Genomic DNA, 19,687 nt, shown 5'->3' with positions numbered 1-19,687 from the left:
ACCATGGGCCCATACTCTATCCCTATTTCCCTAATTTTATACAGGAGTTTTTGTTATAGTATTCTGTGATTTATGTTGTAACATCCAGTAATCTAGTGATAAATGGTGATTTTGTTATACTGACAACCTCTAATAATACTTCATTACCTATATCTTGTAGATCACTCTGATAAAATCAACCATCAGGTCTCAGAGGATGAGGAGGGCACAAGGGAGAACAATGAGAGCATTTTCTCCCTAAAAATTACACCATCTTCTGAACAGGTTTGTAAAGTAAGTATGTGATCAATAAATCTAAAATATGTAAAAAAAAAGACCTCTAAAAGGAAAAATAAATAATTCAAACCTTATTATTGCCCTCATTTAGCTCTGTACCAACACTACCGGGATGATGAGCGATGAGGATCCCACGTCCCCTCCAGAGTTTACCCCGGCCTCAAACACAAACACCTCAAAAATGTGAGTAGATTATGGGGTCATTACTGGGAGCTCCAGACTGATACATGTGCACAACACCAAACAAAGGACATAAAAACCATAATATCAAATGCAGCATCCACTGCCCCATGGTTAGCGGCCATTGTGCTTTTGGCTTTAGAAACCGCTGGTGATAACAGCCCACAATTGTGACCGGTCATGAATTTTTTACTGCTGCCCACGCTATAGTAGAGATGTAGTATTACATGCCAGATATTCTTGATAGTTATTTTCCACTTCGCTCTATAAAAGGTAGTTTGGAGCAGAAGACCTTCCCCACCACGACAGTCATATGTCCTATTAGACCTTTTAGTCGTTGTTCTTATTGTGAGACAACCCCTTTTTTTACTGTGATTACTTGTGATTTACACATTTTTCTTTTTCTGAACAGGGAGGAAGGATCGGTTCCTGTATCTAATACAGACGATGATATTACCATCTTGCCACCCTCGTCCCCATTATTAGGTATGTACATGTCTACAGCACCAACAATGTGAGTGTTGACTTCAAGGCTCCAACATTTCCATATGGTTTTCTGCAATAGGTCTCCTATGTCATCCATGTTTCATGGATCCCAATTATGTTGACCATGAACCCGTACTGTGTCCCTATTTCCCTAATTTTGTACAGCAGTTTTTTGTTCATGGATTCTGTCAATTTCTTTGTAGTATCCAGTTACCTACGTTATCATAATGTAACATAATCTCCTATAGTAGAATATCGCTCATTAGGGATGCACCACATGGCGGCACACAAAGAGCTCACTGCTCTATATTAGTGACACATCTAATGCCCCTCAGATGAGGTCTTGTGTGGTATATAGGACTTATTATGCCCTATTATGATGTAATACCAGAATACCAGGACTATAGGAGACAGGACTAGAGCAATTTTACTATATACAGGAAAGATACAAAGCAGATCCCATAAGAATATATCATTAATGAGGTTTTTTTTCACTTTCTGATCAGAATTTCCAGCTCAGGAAGAAGGAAAATCTGCAATAAATCTGAGTAAAGAGCAAAAAAAATCAGAAAATGTAGAAAAGGGGAAAAAGAGACGAGGTAAGTGTGAGAATCAGCTCCATGTTGTGTGATGTCAGTGAGAATAATTCATGTGGAGCAGATGTCATCTGTCAGTGATGTGATTGTCACATGTATGATGGCTGACAATGATCCCTGACCTCCGTATGATAAGATTCCTCTGCCGTCCGACCACAGTGACCGCACAGTAGCATCATGTAATATGGAGTCCCATCACTTACATTATATTTACTTCTCTTCTCATAGGTTCCATCTTCCACCGGATCTTATCATCCTGCCGGCGTGGATTATCCAGGGCTGCTCGTGCTTTTGCATGTTGTCACTGTTGCCCTAAAACCATCTAAAAGACAGGACACCTCCGCATCCAGCGCCCTGAAGTCCAGCAGATCCACCATCACTGCTGGACCAGTATAGAAGGACCTTCACCAACTAACTGTGGCCTTCAGACTGTTACATCTCTACCCGGACATGTATCACCTCTGTCACCAGGCTCCGCGGTATTCATACTGCTCGCCTGGTATCTGGCCCTCATCCTTCTATCCTTTTTTTATTTTTTATTATTAAAAAACTATTGCAACCATCACTTACAGCAAGGAAATAAAACATCATATTACATCACTTCTGGATATGGCATGAACCAAAACTACATGGCCTAATAGAAAACACAACACGTTATTTTTTGGGTGTCAAACAAACAAAGGGGTGGGTTTGAAATTCTTCTGCCATCTCTTCTGGTAGGAAAAAGAGGAGGAGACAGTGAGACAAGAAGTTATATTTTTCCTAATCTTCTGCCCCCCAACAGTTCAGTAACATTATATGGCATCAAGCAATTGGAAGTACATTTGTCCCTCAAAAATATGATGAGGGATTTATAATATAAGTGAGGTTCTTTAACAAACTGATTAGTCTCGCTTATTTTCTCTTTTTTAGGGAGAGTAAAAATCTAAAATAAAAATTAGAAGCAAGAGAGAAAGATGAGAGAGGAAGGAGAAAAAAACAAAGCGAAGGGAAGGAGTGGTAGGGGACTGTAATATGCAACCAATCAATAACAATTAAGAGGTTAAGTCAGGGAGAGGTGCCTGAGAGCGCTAGGTTTCCATATTCTGTGGAGCGGTGAAACTAAATCCACTTGTACCATGTTTTGCAAAAGGCATCATATCTGTTGTAAAGAGAAGCCGTCAGGTCCTCCATATACATTAAGCCACTGTCCTTGGAAATCCAGAGGGACATATTAGGTGGATTTGCAGTCTTTGAAAGTAGAAGAATGCAGGCTCTGGCAGCCATCACCAAGAATCTTAAGAATGGACGTTTAAAGGAGGAAGCAGGAGTCTCACAGAGCTGAAGGAGAAACAGTTTAGGACCCATCTCTGAAGTGTAACCAGTGACTAGCCTAATTATGCTTTTAAAATCAGTCGAGAAGGGTTGTAGAACTGGGCAGGACCAAAAGATATAGCAAAAATTGCCCCATGAAGTCTACATCTCCAACACACAGGATCGATCGAGGGGAACGTTTAATTTTATTTAGTTAGAACCTTATACCATCGGAACAAAATTTTATCATTCGATTCTTGAAGGTGTGAGCTTATTGAAGATTTTTGAGCCAAGGAGGACAGTACCTTAACCCTTTGATCAGGTAAAAGAAGTGCCCAAATCATCCTCCCACTGGGGCAAGAATCCAAGAGGTGGCTGATCCATTGGATTAACAAGCAAGGAACAGACAATAGATAATGTATGGCGGATTATACCTTCTCCCACAAAGATGTTTTCAAATGCAGTTGTTTTACGTACATATTGAGCCTAATTTGGAAGAGAATGGCTCTGTTAAGCTTGGAGGAAACTCAAGAGAACCAACAATAGGAGAAAGAGGTGATGGGATGGGTAAGAGAAGTTTTCATATCTCTGAATTGGAGCAGCAATGGAAGGTGATACTAATAGTAAGATGAGACTTCAATGAGGGAAAGTTAATGTTGGCTGGCCAAGACAAAGCTGATAAAGAGACTTCTGAAAAACTGTGCTCTATTTGCACCCACGGCTTCAAGGAAGCATGTCTACACCAATCTAATACTCTTGACGCATGGGTAGACAGATTTTAGCCCCTTAATTCCAGAAGACCCAACCCGTCCCCTTTTTTAGGTCTACAAAAAAAATGTATAATCTGTAATCTGGCTGGTTTGTTTGCCTAAATAAAGCCAATAAATCCTATCTGCAGAGAATCAATGTATTTTAAAAAAGAATTTAGGGATTTTAAAAGGGAGAGTTTGGAGAAGATATAAAACGCAAGGGAGGGTATTTATTTTGAATATTTCACATCTCCCAAACCAAGTGAAGAAATGTTTAGACTATTTTGCACAATCTTCTCTAATAGCCTGGAGTAGAGGTAAAAAGTTAAGTCTAAAAGTGGAGCGTAGATCTGCAAGGAGGAAAATGCCCAGGTATTTAAAAGACTGTGATGACCACCAAAATGTAAAAGTACGTTGTAATGAGGAAACGGTCTTATTTGGGAGATTGATATTCAGAGCTTCGGATTTGGATAAATTAATCTTAAAATATTCAAAGATGCATATCTTTTGAATTCCAACATTAGATTAGGAAGGCAGATGATCGTATTAGTGATATAAATAAAATAGCAAATTGCCAGCATAAGCAGCGATTTTATATGATTAATCTTGGATCTTTAAACCCGAAATGTCAAGATTAGCTCTAATGGGACAGATGAAGGGTTCGAGGGTAAGATTAAAGATAAGAGGGCAAAGGGCACGACCTTGGCGGGTGCCATTTCCAACTGCCCCATATCGCTGCTCCCATTTGCCTCCAAACTACTTGAGCAACACGTTCACACTGAACTTTCCTCCCACTTCTCATCTAACTATCTCTTCGACAGCTGACAATCCGGTTTCCACCCCTACCATTCCACCGAAACTGCCCTTACCAAAATCACCAATGACTTACAGCCAAAGCTAACAGACAATTCTCTGTACTCCTTCTTCTTGACCTGTCCTCTGCTTTCGATACAGTTGACCACGGCCTCCTACTACAGATCCTCTCTTCCTTCGGCGTCAAAGACCTTGCCCTATCTTGGATCTCCTCATACCTTTCTAACCACACATTTATCCTTTCCCACTACCACATGACCTCCTCACCCCGCCCCCTCTCTGTTGGAGTCCCTCAAAGCTCTGTACTAGGACCCCTACTCTTCTCAATCTATACCCTTGGCCTGGGACAGCTCATAAAATCCCATGGCTTCCAGTACCATCTGTATGCTGATGACACCCAGATCTACCTCTCTGGCCCAGATGTCACCTCTCTGCTGTCCAGAATCCCAGCATGTCTAGCAGCTATATCCTCCTTCTTCTCCTCCCGCTTACTCAAGCTCAATGTCAACAAAACTGAACTCATCTTCTTTCCCCTATCTCGCATATCTTCTCCACCTCATCTTTCTATCACAATAAATGACATCACACTTTCCCCTGTACTGGCAATCCGCTGCCTCGGAGTAGCTCTTGACTCTGCCCTGTCCTCCAAACCCCGCATCCAAGCCCTCGCCACCTCCTGTCGCCTGCAGCTCAAAAATATTTCCAGAATCCATCCTTTCCTCAACCCTCAATCTACTAAACTGCTTGTGCATGCCCTCATCATCTCCCGCCTCGACTAATGCAACATCCTCCTCTGTGGCCTTCCTGCTAACACTCTCACACCCCTCCAGTCCATCCTTAACTCTGCTGCGCGACTGGTCTATCTCTCGCCTCACTACTCCTCTGCTAACCCCTTTGCAAATCCCTTCACTGGTTCCCAATTGCCCAGTGTATCCAGTTCAAACTACTAACACTGACCTACGAAGCCATCCATAACCTCTCTACTCCATACATCTCTGAACTAATCTCCCGATACATTCCCTTACGTAATCCCCGGTTCTTCCAAGACCTACTTTTCTCCTCCACACTTATTCGTTCCTCGCCCAATTGCCTCCAAGATTTCTCCCGAATATCCCCCATCCTCTGGAATTCTGTGCCTCAACCAGTCCGATTATCTGCCACACTTGGATCCTTCAGACGGAACCTGAAAACCCATTTCTTCAAACAAGCTTACAGCCTGCCATGACCTTGCCCTCTGCCACCTCAACAACACCGGAGCTATCGCAACCCCCAACCTACTGTCTCCTTCCCCGTTCCTGCAGAATGTAAGGCCGCAAGGGCAGGGTCACCTTCCCTCTGTACCAGTCTATCATTGTTAGTTTGTTTACTGTAAGTGATATCTATATTTGGTATGTAACCCCTCCTTATGTACAGCGCCATGGAATCAATGGCGCTATATAAATAAATAATAATAATAATAGGAAAGCCATTGGAAAAGAAACCATTTACCCGGACACAGGCTGTAGGTGAATTATAAAGGGACCCTTATCCATTTTAACACAGAACTCTGTAATCCAATTATCTTCAGTAATTCTTCCATGATACCCAATTAACTCTATCAAATACTTTTTCAACATCCATGGAGTGCAGCATCAAAGCGGTATCATCTGATTTGGCTCTAGGAATAAGGTTCAGGGCTTTGGTAGTGTTATCTCTCGCCTCTTTGCCAGCCATGAAGCCAGCCTGGTCATGGTGAATGATGCCTCCGAGCGGAGGTGCCAATCTGGTTGCCAGGATCCTGGTATTAAGTTTAAGATCTACACTAAGTAGAGAGATTTTGCGATAACTAGAGCATTGAGCAGGGCCTTTTCCTTCTTTATGTATAACAGTAATATTGGTATTTAATGCGTTTTTAGGTAATGGTGACACCAATCAGGTAGTTATGTTATTGATGGCAGAGAGAAGGGGAGTAAGTGACTAGCCCAGGCGATGGGGATGACTCGGTACCCGGGCCTTTGCCTGGCCTTTGGGGATGTCGCGGTGGTCGGCTCCCGGGTCCGTACCCTGGGGTCAGCTTTTAAAAGGGGATTGTTTGTAAATTTTATGAAAGTTCGTGACGCCACCTGTGGTTTCTAGTGAGAATCACCAGCGCTGCGGCAGTCCACTGAGGCCGGTGACAAGGCAGCTCGATGGTATAGCTCCCCACAGGTGGAGCTAGGCCTCAGGGCAGCGTATGGAGCAGGGGATGCAGGGCAGGCGAAACCCAGCCGGGTCACAGCAAGAACAGGGACGGACACGGTAGTCACTTCTGTACCTTTTACTGGTGGAAACTCAGGCACATCCCGGAGCACTGTAGGGTGAAGGGTGCATATCAGGATCCTCCCCAATGAGCGGGTGTAGGGCCTCCTGCTTCTTGCCTCTGCGTAGTAAGTTTCTGACCTGCCTGGAGCTAGGCCTAACTTTGTCTCTGTCCTGCACCGGCTGACGGTGTGGTAGGGCCTTCTCTTGGAGTGCACGCTCCCAGCTTACGGGGTCTATGTGTCTCCTGGCTCTGTTACGTATCAGCTCTCTGGTGAACCTGGGACCTGTAGTCTTCCAGGGATTCCGGTTATGCCTTACTGGGTCTTGGAGATCCCGGTAAGCTCGGAACCGGTGTCCGGTAAATTCTTCGGGGTGAGCTAGTTAAGCTCCTCTGCCCCCTATGTTACTAACTCTCCACTCGCCTTCGACCTACTCGGGCCCACACTATGCTATACACACTAACGGCAGCTTTCCGCGCTTCACCGATCTTATGGCGCCGGCACACCTTAAGCTCTAACTGAGCTCCCTGAATCTAGCTAGCTGGAGCCTCGTGCTCCACTGCTGAACTATTAACTGAGTTCCCTAGACTAGATTGAGCTCCACTGCAGACTGACCTATCTCAAGCTTCTCTACTGCAGGAACTCTTCAGAGGAACTGAACTGCCTAGCTCCACCTTCCCTATTTATATCCCTAACGGGCTCCCTCTGCTGGTATGAGTTGGAAGGTGGAGATGTGTGAATGTTTATGGGGGCCTCTTGTGGAGGATTCCATCAATGCACACTTCTAGGATCTGTGGTACCAAGCATAGCTGGGCTCCACATTCCCCCCTAGCAAAGCTCAGCCCTCCCGGGCTGAAGTACATTTTAAAACAACAATAGTAAACATGAACAATACAATAACTCTTCCCTTTATGGGAGGCACATTTCTTAAACGTTGCATAATAACATAAACAGGTACAAAGCGTCCTCAGAATTCAAGTCTCTTATGGTGAGGTTCCCAGACAGGATGTCCATCTCACAGGGTAGAGTACTTGGTGGTTTGAGGGACCTGTCCCAAACCCTCAACGTAGGCCCTGGGGTGGCTTCAGGGCATGAAGATCCCGAGTTGGACCTCCAGTAGAGCCACTCCAGACAGGTTTTCCTTCTGAGGTCACCTGAAGGGGCACTCGAGGGAGTGCAATTATATACAAGAAGCAGTTTTTGGGCTGCACACAGTCCTCAGCCACGCAGTTCTTAGGTAAACAATAAAGGAAGTCATTAGGGAAAGTGTCCATATAACTTAAACTGTTCAATAATAAAGCAAAGCACAAAATAATATACATATGCATGAAAACACACAATACTACAGTACAATTTAATTCAATGCTATATAATACCCCAGGGGTAACTATCTACATTTTCAGAGTTTTACTTTACTCTCTGTACCTGTCAGGGGGTTGACCTCGCATGCTACGTGTTGATCTGCGTAGCACCGGGATGCGTGAAGTACTAGTAGGTGCACTACCTCCCAATGTGTCAGTACTAGGTGTGGAGGGGCTACATGACTGTATTGACCTCCCTACTGGACTAGCAAGCATACCATTGGCTGGGCCTTCTTGCTCTGTTCCAACCGGGGATCCTTCTTCCAGGGATTCTGCTTGAGCAGGCTCTTCTGCAGCACTCACAGGTTCTTCTTGCTGTGGGTAGAAGGTGATTACAGTGATGATTACTGCTCCTCCTAGTTGGGGCCAATCTGCCGGGAAATCTCCTAACTCAGTGTGTATCACTGCTTCTTTAGGCTCCTCCGGTATGGTGAGAGGCACTTCTTTTTGGGGTTTCAGTAGATCTGGACACAACTTTAGGTGATCCCTGGACACTGTTGCAGTCGTCCTTCCTCCATCTCTACTAATTATGCAGGTCTTTTTATTATCAAATCTTGAATTCAACACAGTGTAGGGTTCTTTCTCCCACTGGTCATCAAGTTTATGGTTTCTTCTCTTTCTTTTCAATACTGTTTCACCAGGTGTGAAAGGTTCTGCTTGGGCACCTCTGTTGTATTGAGCATCCTGCTTGTCCCTCACCCGAGTGAGACTGTCCTCGACACAGGCTTGTACCCTTCTGTATTGTTCTTGTCTGGTCGTGTCCCAATCCTCAGTGGTCATATCAGCTTCAGGCTCGACAACACCAAGCTCCAGATCCATGGGCAGCTTCCCAGGTCTTGTTCGCATGAGATATGCCGGAATGGAGTTGGTGGAACTTACTGGTATATGGTTGTACAGATCCACTAAGTCGGGTAGTAGGTCTGGCCACTGATTTCTCTCCTCAAGTGGTATGGTCTTTAGCAGGTCGATGATGATGTTGTTCATCTTTTCACAGAGACCATTGGTTTGTGGGTGGTACGGTGTAGTTCTTATCTTCTTACACCCGTATAGATGGCAGAACTCCTTGAACAACTCAGCCTCAAAGGCCGGGCCTTGGTCCGTCAACACCTGCTCAGGATATCCATGAGGTCTACAGAAATACGCCTGGAACGTCTTTGCTGCTGTCTCTGCCGTCAGGTCTTTGACGGGGGCGACCACCAGGAAACTGGAGTTGTGATCCACCATGGTCAGTGAGAAGGAGTACCCTGACCAGCTGGGTGACAACTTGACATGGTCCAGGGCCACGATCTCCAGGGGTCGAGTCGTCTTGATGGGTTGCAGGGGTGCCTTCTGGCTGCTGTAGTCCTTTCTTCTGAGGCCACAGGGTCCACAGTCCCGGCACCACCGCTCGATGGAGCTGCGCATTCCTACCCAGTAGAATCGACACTTCAGCAGGGTCTCTAGCTTTTTCCAGCCAAAGTGCCCCGCCTGATCGTGGTAGGCCTCCAACACCATTTGGATGTCTGTCTTGGGGACCACTATCTGCCATACCATCTCATGGGTTTTTGGATTGACGTACCTCCGGCACAGCTTCTCACGGTAGATAAACAGCCGGCTTCTCTTGTTCCACAGCTGGTTTGCTTGGAGAGACGCTTCCTTCTCCAGGGAGGAACCTTCTTGGGTAATCAGCTCCTTGATGCGGCTGACAACCGGGTCACTGTCCTGTGTCTCTTTCCAGCTGTGGTGAGGCAGGGGGTTTAACGTCTTTCCATGCTGCCTCCTGGAGGATCGGTGCTCCTGGATCATCCCATTCCGGTGAAAGGCAGGTAGTTCAATCTCCTCCAGGTCATCCACTTCTTCTTCTGTGTCTGACTGGTGAGGCATCCTAGACAGGGCATCGGCGTTGGCGTTCTTGCGGCCCGCCCAGTATTTAATTGTAAATTGGTAGTTTGACAGCCGAGCCATCCATCGTTGTTCCAGTGCCCCTAGCTTAGCTGTTTCAAGATGGGTCAAGGGGTTGTTATCAGTGAAGGCAGTGAACTTACTGGAGGCTAGGTAGTGATGGCCCAGACCAAGGCCAGGAACTCCAACTTAAAGCTGCTATAGTTCTCTGGGTTTCTCTCGGTCGGGCGGAGCTTCCTGCTTGCGTATGCGATCACTTTCTCTTGGCCATTCTGCTTCTGACTTAAGACAGCTCCCAGTCCTTCATTGCTGGCATCTGTATACAGCAGGAACGGTTGGCTGTAGTCAGGGTAGGCTAGGATCTCATCACCTGTCAGGATCTCCTTCATCTCCTGAAACGACTCGGCTTGCTCCTTACCCAAGTGGAATGGTGGATTCTTGCCTTTGGGGGACTGTCCTACCAGGAGGTCTTGCAGAGGGGCTGCTTTCTTAGTGTAGTCTTTTACAAACCTGCTGTAGTATCCTACTAGTCACAGGAACTGACGCACCTCCTTGAGGTTCTTCGGCTTCGGACACTTATGGATGGCAGTGATTTTCTCCGGGTCTGGTGCTACTCCTTCCGGACTGACAATATGCCCCAGATACTGTACCTTTCTCTTGAGCAGGTGGCACTTTGAGGGCTTCAACTTCATCCCGTACCGGGACAGTGACTCAAATACCTCCGCCAGGTGCTTCAAGTGGTCCTCGTACGTTTTGGAGTACACTATTACATCGTCCAGGTAAAGTAACACAGTCTTGAAGTTGCGGTGTCCCAGGCAGGACTCCATCAATCTCTGGAACGTTCCGGGGGCATTGCAGAGTCCAAATGGCATACTATTGAACTCGCAGAGTCCCATCGGGGTAGTGAAGGCCGTCTTCTCCCGATCCTCCTCAGCCACAGCTACTTGCCAGTACCCACTAGTGAGGTCAAGGGTGGAAAAGTAATTTGCAGACTTTAAGGCAGCTAGGGACTCCTCTATGCGTGGTAAAGGGTATGCATCTTTATGTGTAATGCGATTTACTTGTCGGTAATCTACACACATTCTCATGCTCCCGTCCTTTTTCCTAAATAGCACTAGGGGAGCTGCCCAGGGACTATAACTATCCCTTACTACCCCCGCCTTTCTCATGTCCTGCAGCATTTCCTTTGCCTTCTGGTAGTGAGCTGGTGATATAGGCCTGTAACTTTCTTTTATTGGGGGATGGTCGCCTGTGGGGATATGGTGTTGAACCCCCTTAATCCTCCCGAAGTCAAGTGGATGTTTACTGATCACCTGCGTGTATTCTTGAACCACCCGGTGTACACCCTGTTTCTGATGGGCAGGAGTGGTGTCTGTCCCAACATGGAGCTGTTGACACCAATCCTCCACCTGGGTTGCAGGGTCATTATCCTCCACTTCATCTGGTGAGGTTAAGGACTCCGCCTTGTGAATGCAGTTGTTATTTACAGCATGTAATTTGGCAACAGTGGCATAATGTGGCAATCTGACCTCATCTTCCCCACAGTTGAGAAGACGGACGGGCACCCTCCCATTGCGTACATCTACCACTCCTCTGGCGGTTAAGAGCGTGGGTCTGTGCTCGGAGCAAAGGGGTTCTACTACCGCCTGGTAGCTCTGTCCTCTAACACCTATAGCAGCTCTACACCAGATAAGCATTTCACTCATTGGGGGGATCACAATGGGTATGGGGTCCGTCACCCGCACATTACCGATTTCACCGTCTGTTAACCTTACTTGCTGTTGGTACATCAGGACCCGGATTTCCTTCTGCAGCACCTTCCTCTGTCCTGGTCTGGCAGTGTCAGCTATCTGTTGGAGCAAGAACACAACTTCTCCCAAACAGTTACCAACAATGTTAGTGCCTAGTACCATATATGGATTGGTGTCATCAGGATTAGTCTCTACTACAATTAGCCCCTGGTCCTTCAGCTCCACTCTCCCCACCTTTACAGTCACATTCTTAACCCCGATTAGGTTAAGGGGGAGTCCATTTGAGGCATAAACAGAAAGATTTGGAGCTGGCGGCCTTAGGTCGTCCTTGGACCAGAACCTCTTGTAGAGGACGTCAGGCATGATGGTTACCTGAGATCCTGTGTCCAGCAGGGCATGCGTCGGGATGCCGTCCAGCACAATGGACAGGAAAGGTCTTCCTCCGACGAACCTGTTGTACCAGTCTGAAGGGCCTGGGGAATTTACTCCTGGGTGTCGGCCCTCGGCCCCAGGGTTTTCTCGTATAAAGGACAATTCTGGTCGGTGTGTCTGGTCTTGCGGCAGCGGTAGCAGGTAGGGTCCTTCTGTGGATGGCGCTGGTCACTGATCCTCATAGAGGGTGGTGTTGTCCTCCTCCTCCTTCGCATCCAGGGGACATCCTCAGGGCTATCGGCTAACAGGATTTTCCCTCCTCCCTCGGGCTCCGTCCGCAGCTGCAGGGCACTCAGCACAGTGGTCAGGGTTTTGCTCAACTGACGCACTTCAGAGCGCAGACTGTCCAGCTCTCTAGGGGACGTTGCTGGAACCTTGGCTTCAGCAGCCACTGGGGAAAAGGTGGGTGTTGCAGGCACTGGGGTGGCCCCACCCTGGTAACATTGGATGGCATTTGTTTCCAGGGGCTGCAGTCCTTTTATAGCCATGTCCTTAAGATTGTCAAAGGTGGCATCTGGATGATTCAAGGACCACCAACGTACAGTCCTGCTTTCCTCTGGAGACCTCAGTCCCCGGACAAACTGTTCCTTCAGCATTTTGTTTTCATTTTCGATGCTGGTTGGGCTAACCTGTTTCAGAGCCCGCAGGGCCCCTTGTAGACGCCTGGCATAGTCCCAAACATTGTCCTCCGGCTGTTGAGAACAGTTGTAGAACCTCATCCGGAGGTCCGCCTCAGTATGGTCCTCAAAAACAGTCTGTAGCTTTTTAAAGATTGCGGACACTGACTCCTGGTCTGCGGCTGACCATGTTTCCACTTCTCGCTCCGCAGCACCAGTCAATTGTCCTAATACTACAGCGGCTCTTTGCTTGCCTGTCATAGAGTACATGTCCGAAATACCGCATATCTTCAGTTTGAATCCAGACAGGGTATCTGGTTTGCCGTTGTACTGGGGGAGCCACTTTGCTCCAGGAATGTACGGTAAAGTTATGGGAATGACAGGGGTTACAGGCGCTGCTGGTGAAGCGGCCGCTTCGGCCTGCTCGGCGTCGGGCGCGGGCTGAACATCAGGGCTGTTAACCGGTATCCCGGCGTTGTGCTGTTCCTCGGACATTCTGGCACCCCCCTAGCAAACCATGCCCTACCTTCTTTTCTTTTCTTCCAGTAGGGCGCAGCTTCGCAGGTGACGGCCGTCTTCAGGACCTTGCGTCGCTTGCGTCCTACGTCAGAGCGCTCACCGCGGCTCCTTCCAGGACCTGGCGCTTCCTGGTCTGACGTCGAGGCGTGGGGCGTGGCCGGGGCTTCGCGCTCTTTTGCAGGTACGCCCCTTAATTTCCTGCAGTTACGCCCTTCTTCTTGCTCGGCGGCCCAGCAATGGCGGCCGTCTTCACCACAGTCAAATATACAGTTCACTTCAATAAAGGCGCACAGTACCCGGTGGCAACTGGCAGAACACTGCGGCGTTGCAGCGGGCACGGGATCCTGTTTGTGACGCCAGAAAAGGATGACTAGCCCAGGGGATGGGGATGACTCGGTACCCGGGCCTTTGCCTGGCCTTTGGGGATGTCGCGGTGGTCGGCTCCTGGGCCTGTACCCTGGGGTCAGCTTTTAAAAGGGGATTGTTTGTAAATTTTATGAAAGTTCGTGATGCCACCTGTGGTTTTTGGTGAGAATCACCAGCGCTGCGGCAGTCCACTGAGGCCGGTGACAAGGCAGCTCGATAGTATAGCTCCCCACAGGAGGACCTAGGCCTCAGGGCAGCGTACGGACCGGGGGATGCAGGGCAGGCGAGACCCAGCCGGGTCACAGCAAGAACGGGGACGGACACGGTAGTCACTTCAGTACCTTTTACTGGCACATCCCGGAGCACTGTAGGGTGAAGGGTGCATATCAGGATCCTCCCCAATGAGAGGGTGTAGGGCCTCCTGCTTCTTGCCTCTGCGTAATAAGTTTCTGACCTGCCTGGAGCTAGGCCTAACTTTGTCTCTGTCCTGCACCGGCTGACGTTGTGGTAGGGCCTTCTCTTGGAGTGCATGCTCCCAGCTTACGGGGGCTATGTGTCTCCTGGCTCTGTTACGTATCCGCTCTCTGGTGAACCTGGGACCTGTAGTCTTCCAGGGATTCCGGTTATGCCTTACTGGGTCTTGGAGATCCCGGTAAGCTCGGAACCGGTGTCCGGTAAATTCTTCGGGGTGAGCTAGTTAAGCTCCTCTGCCCCCTATGTTACTAACTCTCCACTCGCCTTCGGCCTACTCGGGCCCACACTATGCTATACACACTAACGGCAGCTTGCCGCGCTTCACCGATCTTATGGCGCCGGCACACCTTAAGCTCTAACTGAGCTCCCCTAAATCTAGCTAGCTGGAGCCTCGTGCTCCACTGCTGAACTATTAACTGAGTTCTCTAGACTAGATTGAGCTCCACTGCAGACTGACCTCTCACAGGCTTCTCTACTGCAGGAACTCTTCAGAGGAACTGAACTGCCTAGCTCCACCTTCCCTATTTATATCCCTAACGGGCTCCCTCTGCTGGTCTGAGGTGGAAGGTGGAGATGTGTGAATGTTTATGGGGGCCTTTTGTGGAGGATTCCATCAATGCACACTTATAGGATCTGTGGTACCAAGCATAGCTGGGCGCCACATAAGCAATGAGTCACTACATTTTTTATACTACATAAGAGGTAAGCCATCAGGGCCGGGGGCTTTGCCTGTTGGGGAATTCTTAAGCTCCAATTGAGATATATGTCTTTTTAGGTCTGCAAAATTATCACCCTTCAAAGATGGAAGGCCTGAGTTCCTAATATATTCTTGTATACAGTTTTAGAAATCAACACTCGAGGTTTCAGAGTTTGTTTTATCAATGGAAAATCAATGAGGTATAATACTCCTTGGAGGAGGAAGCAATGCTTCCAGGCATATTAACTTTACTCCCCGAGAAGTGCAGATCAACGATATGAAACCTATGGATCTTTGGATCCTAAGTGCTCTAGCAAGTGTTCTGCTGATTTTATTTCCAAATTCAGAAAAATGTCTTCTGAATTTGGCCAGTGCACCCTTAGCTTTGTGTGACGGAAGGACTTTTGAATGTCAGATGTCTTAGTGCTGTAATCATGGAGGCCCTTATGTTTCAAGCACCATCGTATCTGACAACAGAGCATTGCTTGTTGAGACCCGTTTTCATTTTATGTGTGACCCATGATTAATAAAGAACCTCATAATTACACATTTGTGGCCCTTCCGGATTATATTGGGGGACATACCCTTTGTAGAGTTAGTAGTAAAATAGTCAAACAGAGTATTTTAAACCTCTTGGACAACTATCAGGTCATTTAATAGTATTGAATTCAATTTTCATTGCCATTGTCTGGGAATGGAGAAAGAGAGACAAAATCACCAGAGCTTGGTCTGAGAACAGGATATCTATTAGTTAATGTCGATCACTGTGCCTGATAAAGAAGTAATCCAAATGGGAATATGTGTTGTGAAGAGATGAACAGTACATCTAATCTCTGTCTTCAAAATGTAGACGCCGCCAAGTATCAATTGATGTTCATTAGTGTTGAGCGAGCATGCTCGACACTGCTCGGTACTCGCCCGAGCATCTCACTACTCAGGATGTTCGGCGAGCACCGAGCATTTTCGGGTTACTCGGGCGGGAGCTCGGGTCTCCGCCCTGCATGTTTGGCGCTCTTTACAGAGCCAATGAACATGCAGGGATTGCCAGCCAGTCACTGTAAAGCCACAGCCATGTTGGTTGTGGGCATTACAGTGATTAGCTGGCCGCACAGCGTCACCTCGAGTATTTATAACCGGGCGCCGCAATCTTGGACATAGTCGCTCCGGATCAGACAGTGTAGGGAGAGTGCTGCTGAGCTAGGGAGAGATTTATTCTGCGAAATAGGTAGTGTAGGGTCTCTAAAGCCTGCAAAATCAAACAAACAGTTCTTCTGAGGACTAATATCCATCCCAGATATCAGGCAGGCAGGCACGCAGGCTGTATAAGAGACGCAGTGGTTATACCAACAAACACTGCATTACAGTCCTGTGTGCTGCTGCTGCTCAAATTGCTAGACTTAGCCCCAGGTCTCAGGGGCCAGGAAAAATCCTTTTTTTTTCATCTAAATCCTCTTTTTTTTTTTCCTCAGTCACACTGTACAAATACCCGTGCTATTAACCTTTTCGTATTCCCCCCCCCCAAAAAAAACTACTAGAACTGTCGTTTTGCAGTTCCACGGTTAAAATCTCTGTATTATCCACTTTTTTGCCTTTTTTCCATAAAAAAAAACAGTTTGAGTGTCTCACTGACTGTTCAGACAGAAATATATCTATTTAAAAAAGTCTGGTATACGTCAGGAAATTAGAACTGTGGTTTTCCTCTTCCACGGTTCAAATCTGGGTGTTATCCACCTTTTTGCCTTTTTTCCATAAAAAAAAACAGTTTGAGTGTCTCGGTGACTGTTCAGACACAAATATATCTATTTGAAAAAGTCTGGTACACGTCAGGAAATTAGAACTGTGGTTTTCTTCTTCCACGGTTCAAATCTGGGTGTTATCTACCTTTTTGCCTTTTTTCCATAAAAAAAAACAGTTTGAGTGTCTCGGTGACTGTTCAGACACAAATATATCTATTTAAAAAAGTCTGGTATATGCCAGGAAATTAGAACTGTGGTTTTCCTCTTCCACGGTTCAAATCTGGGTGTTATCCACCTTTTTGCCTTTTTTCCATAAAAAAACAGTTTGAGTGTCTTGCTGACTGTTCAGACACAAATATATCTGTTTAAAAGATTCTGGTGTAGGCCAGAGAAATAGAACTGTGGTTTTCCTCTTCCACGGTTCAAATCTGGGTGTAATCCACCTTTTTGCCCTTTTTACATAGAAAAAACAGTTTGAGTGTCTCGCTGACTGTTCAGACACAAATATATCTGTTTAAACGATTCTAGTGTAGGCCAGAGAACTAGAACTGTGGTTCTTCTCATCCACGGTTCAAATCTGGGTGTTATCCACCTTTTTGCCTTTTTTCCATAAAAAACAAACAGTTTGAGTGTATCGGTGACTGTTCAGACACAAATATATCTATTTAAAAAAGTCTGGTATATGCCAGGAAATTAGAAGTGTGGTTTTCCTCTTCCACTGTTCAAATGTGGGTGTTACCCACCTTTTTGCCTTTTTTCCATAAATAAAAACAGTTTGAGTGTCTCGCTGACTGTTCAGACACAAATATATCTGTTTAAAAGATTCTGGTGTAGGCCAGAGAAATAGAACTGTGGTTTTCCTCTTCCACGGTTCAAATCTGGGTGTTATCCACCTTTTTGCCTTTTTTCCATAAAAAAAAACAGTTTGAGTGTCTCGGTGACTGTTCAGACACAAATATATCTATTTGAAAAAGTCTGGTACACGTCAGGAAATTAGAACTGTGGTTTTCTTCTTCCACGGTTCAAATCTGGGTGTTATCTACCTTTTTGCCTTTTTTCCATAAAAAAAAACAGTTTGAGTGTCTCGGTGACTGTTCAGACACAAATATATCTATTTAAAAAAGTCTGGTATATGCCAGGAAATTAGAACTGTGGTTTTCCTCTTCCACGGTTCAAATCTGGGTGTTATCCACCTTTTTGCCTTTTTTCCATAAAAAAACAGTTTGAGTGTCTTGCTGACTGTTCAGACACAAATATATCTGTTTAAAAGATTCTGGTGTAGGCCAGAGAAATAGAACTGTGGTTTTCCTCTTCCACGGTTCAAATCTGGGTGTAATCCACCTTTTTGCCCTTTTTACATAGAAAAAACAGTTTGAGTGTCTCGCTGACTGTTCAGACACAAATATATCTGTTTAAACGATTCTAGTGTAGGCCAGAGAACTAGAACTGTGGTTCTTCTCATCCACGGTTCAAATCTGGGTGTTATCCACCTTTTTGCCTTTTTTCCATAAAAAACAAACAGTTTGAGTGTATCGGTGACTGTTCAGACACAAATATATCTATTTAAAAAAGTCTGGTATATGCCAGGAAATTAGAAGTGTGGTTTTCCTCTTCCACTGTTCAAATGTGGGTGTTACCCACCTTTTTGCCTTTTTTCCATAAATAAAAACAGTTTGAGTGTCTCGCTGACTGTTCAGACACAAATATATCTGTTTAAAAGATTCTGGTGTAGGCCAGAGAAATAGAACTGTGGTTTTCCTCTTCCACGGTTCAAATCTGGGTGTAATCCACCTTTTTGCCTTTTTCACATAAAAAAAACAGTTTGAGTGTCTTGGTGACTGTTCAGACACAAATATATCTGTTTAAAAGATTCTGGTGTAGGCCAGAGAAATAGAACTGTGGTTTTCCTTTTCCACGGTTCAAATCAGGGTGTAATCCACCTTTTTGCCTTTTTTACATATAAAAAAAAACAGTTTGAGTGTCTCGCTGACTGTTCAGACACAAATATATCTGTTTAAAAGATTCTGGTGTAGGCCAGAGAACTAGAACTGCGGTTTTCCACTTCCACAGTTCAAATCTGGGTGTAATCCACCTTTTTGCATTTTTTACATAAAAAAAACAGTTTGAGTGTCTCGCTGACTGTTCAGACACAAATATATCTGTTTAAAAGATTCTGGTGTAGACCAGAGAATTAGAACTGTGGTTTTCCTCTTCTACGGTTCTAATCTCCTTTTTATTACCCTTTTGCCATTGATAGTGTATGCTATTTTACTTCGTTTACAATGGGCAAGGCGCATGGCAAGGGACGTGGAACTGGACGTTCTGGTGATGGTGCGTGCAAAGGACGAGGCCGTGGCCAAGGTGAAAATGTGCCACAACCAACAGCCACATCTTCTCGCTCCCAGTTCTTGACCGTAATTACTAGGGAAGCACACAACACCACTATTGCGAACTGATCAGTGTGAACAGGTTATTAATTGGATAGCAGATAATACTTCCAGTTACCTGGGCACCACTACCTCCGGTCTGTCTTCCACACGGTCAACTCTTAGTAGCCGTGAGTCTCGACCGCATACTCCTCCTCACCCTGATGCTCCTTCCTCCCACCATGCCGAGTGTCGTCAGACAGCAACTGATCCCACACTTGGACACTCTGAAGAGCTATTCAGTGGTCCATTTCCATATTTGGGCCCCTCGCCTGCTCCGCTTGAAGTGGTGGAAGAGGAGATCCCATGTAGCGATGGCCAAATATTTGAACAGCCACGGCCACAGGAAGGCAATTTGTCACAAGAAGTGGACGATGACAAGACACAATTGCCACGAAGTGAGGAGGAGGACCGTGGTGCGGAAGTGGAAGAGGAGGAGGTGGTGGATGATCTAGTAACTGACCCAATGTGGCAGGAGGACACGCAGAGCGAGGACAGCAGCACACAGGGGGAGGGAGGCAGAGTACCCCAACAGGCAGGAAGAAGCAGTGTGGTGGCCGCAGACAGAAGGCGGGCAACCGTTCCCCGTAACACCAACATGAGGGACGTTGCCAGTACAACCGGTAGGTCTTCCAGAGTCTGGAATTTTTTTAAAGACTCTGTTGATAACCGCAAAAAGGCCATTTGTACCACCTGCCAGGCCAGCATCAGCAGGAGTTACAAAACTACCAGCCTGACCACCACCAGCATGATCA

This window comes from Phyllobates terribilis, unplaced genomic scaffold (genome assembly GCF_046119375.1).
Source record: "Phyllobates terribilis strain yellow unplaced genomic scaffold, ASM4611937v1 Scaffold_9__5_contigs__length_417890890, whole genome shotgun sequence".
NCBI classification, from domain to species: Eukaryota; Metazoa; Chordata; class Amphibia; order Anura; family Dendrobatidae; genus Phyllobates; species Phyllobates terribilis.
This window is presented reverse-complemented; position numbering follows the sequence as displayed.